Genomic DNA, 3,090 nt, shown 5'->3' with positions numbered 1-3,090 from the left:
TTTGCATGGCCGAAAGCCACTTCCCCTTGGCAACGCTTGCACATCGATTTTGCTGGTCCATTCTGGAATGCTCGATGGTTGGTTGTGGTCGATGCTTTCAGTAATTTTCCTTTTGTTGTCCGGATGTCTTCCACGACGTCTTCTGCCACAATCCAAGCCTTGTCTGCTATCTTTTGCATTGAAGGTCTTCCGCAGACTATTGTTTCCGACAATGGCCCACAATTCATGTCCGCTGAATTTCAGTCATTCTGCAAGGCCAATGGTATTCAACATCTGACATCCGCGCCGTTTTCGCCTCAGTCAAACGGTGCCGCTGAACGATTGATCCGGACTTTCAAGTCACAGATGTTGAAATTGAAAGAGTCGCATTCTCGGGAGGCCGCTTTGTTGCTCTTTTTGTCCTCGTATCGCTCTCAGCCCCGCGATGGTCGCTCGCCGGCTGAATTGCTCCATGGTCGTTCTCATCGCACCTTGATGTCTTTGCTGCATCCGCCACATCAGGTTCCTGTGCAGCGGCAGACTCCTGCTTTTGCTCCTGGCGACGTTGTCTATTATCGCACCTATCGCGGTTCACAGCGTTGGCTCGCAGGGCGCATTCTTCGCTGCCTCGGCCGCGCGATGTATTTGGTTTTGGGGGCCTCTGGTGAGGTGCGTCGGCATCTCAATCAGCTGCGCCTCAGTCGTCGCCTGGGTTCTGCCGCTCCCCGTCTGCTTTCAGCGACGGAGCCGTCCGGTCAGCGCCTTGGGGACCCATCTACTGGCTCGTCTCATCCCCAGGTGTTACCGACGCTGCCTTCCCTTTTTTCTCATGGCGTCGCGCCGCCGCCGCAGCCGCCGCCGGCGCCGCCCGCAGTGGACGCTTCGCTGCAACCGCCCGGCGCCTCCCAGGGTCACGCGCCGCCGCTCGCTTCCCGTGACCAGCCGTCCTCCGCCATGGACCTCTTGCCCGCTCCGGACCAGATGTCGTCATCGCGCGTCGGATTCCCCGACGCAATGGAGGTCGACCCTTCGGCCCCTCCTGTCTCATTACGTGCGCATACACCGCATGTTGACGTGCACCCTGGACTAGGTTTTCAGGCGTTTCCTAGCTCCCCTCGGACCGAATGGCCGGGTGCGGGTGGCACAGCCTCGCCTGTTGTTAGGCTCCCCACCTCATCGCATACGTCGACATGCGGTCCTCCCCACGGCGGGCGGAAGCCTTATCTCACGACCGTTCGCCGATTTGCGGGGGAGGAATGTGGTGTCACCGCTAGACACCACACTTGCTAGGTGGTAACTTAAATCGGCCGCGGTCCTGTAGTACATGTCGGACCCGCGTGTCGCCACTGTGGGATCGCAAACCTAGCGCCACCAAAAGGCAGGTCTCGAGAGACTGAGGAGACCTCAGCCCCAGTTGTACGGACAACATAGCTAGCGATTGGACGTGCTAAGCCTTGCTCTCATTTGCCGAGAGATAGACAGTAGAATAGCCCTCTGCTAAGTTAACTGGCGACCACCTAGCAAGGCGCCATTTGTATCAGTGCCTATAGCTTACTAATATTCAAGAGAGATGTATTCCAAGGACTAATTAAAAGTTAAGTAACAAGCATCTACGTACTTTTCTTCTTATTCATTTATAAGTCTCATGTTCCAGACCTCACGCCCGTCTGCGTTAGCATTGCGTGCCCTATCGGCTACAGCATTGTGTCTAGGCTGTATGGTCTAGACACAACACTCTTTCTGTGCCTACGAGTTGTCGCATTCTTCCGAAAGCCAGCAGGACGACACCACCCATAACCCCAATTTAATTATGTCTGTGTTACAGCTGGCCACTTGCAATTCACAGCAGCTGTTTCGAGGCTGCTGGCGACTCCACCACACTCCCTTCTCCAGCGTCTGTTTTCCGCTATGGCCATCGACAAATCACGACTGCTCTCAGCGCCTCCTGACGACATGACATGCTGACTCCTTGAGACAGCCACGCTGACGCAAAACAAGCGTGGTCATAGAGCCACATATGTCCCTGCGCTGCCTCACAACTCGTCCAGCATTGCCCACAGCGAGCTCCAGCTGTAGCTCAAATCGATGTCACCACTTCCATCCGGTGCTCCAGATTGCCCACCCGCTGTATCATGTTACCAGAACAAACCTTGCTGTGGCACTGCTTCCTCGAACAAACCTCCAGATGTGCCCTCTGGTGAGACTTGCACGCTTGACACACATTGGCACGACCAGCAGGACAGTTGGGGATACAGTCAGGCTGGGATTGTGGATGGATATCTAGGCAGTATTGAAAGACGTGGGGACACAGTCGAGCTGAGGTTGTGGATGGATTTCTCGGCACAACTGAAAGACTAGAAAAAATGAAGGAAAATGGAGACCAAGTTACTTTATGTTGCAAACCTGACGACAAAATGTAAGTACGAAGGCGTGCTGAAATGCAAAGCCTCGGCATTATTACATGAAAAGTGTTAAGGCGTTTTAAATAAAACAAATGCTATTCGACACATTTATTCTTCATGTGTATTCATTTATTTCCCAACATAGTCACCCTGGCGACGAACACATTTTTCCCAATGAGAGACAAGTTTGTTGATACAGTCATTGTAGAATGTTTAATTTTGTTGACGGAGCCACTGCCCCACTTCCGCTTACGCCGCTTCACCACTATCAAAGTGATGTCCTTCAAGGCGCTCTTTAAGTTCTGAAAATAGATGAGAATTCGGTGGAGTCAATACAGGACTGTGTAGAGGATGATTGTTGAGAGTGAACGCAAGTCATCGATTGTTGCAAATGCTGCAGCGCCAGTGTGTGCTCTGAGATTTCGTTTCGAAGAAGAGGGTGCTCCAGGGGAGGCCGAATTCTTCAAATTAGAAACCCGATTGCGGCACGTTGTTTCTCACACGCTAACATAGTTTCGTTTCATTGCACACCGCCACGTTACACACTATCATTCATAGACCTCTACCGGCAGACGTATGCAAATGTATAGACGTTAAGGATGCTGAGAATGTTGATAACGTTAGTTTCATGTAAGATTTAAGGATTTTAACATAAAAAATTCGGAGATTTTACTTTTGAGCACGCCCTCGTGTGTTTGTCAGTTTGCTT

The sequence above is a fragment of the Schistocerca nitens genome, chromosome 9, assembly GCF_023898315.1.
Source record: "Schistocerca nitens isolate TAMUIC-IGC-003100 chromosome 9, iqSchNite1.1, whole genome shotgun sequence".
Taxonomy (NCBI): Eukaryota; Metazoa; Arthropoda; class Insecta; order Orthoptera; family Acrididae; genus Schistocerca; species Schistocerca nitens.
Note: the sequence above shows the minus strand (reverse complement) of the source record.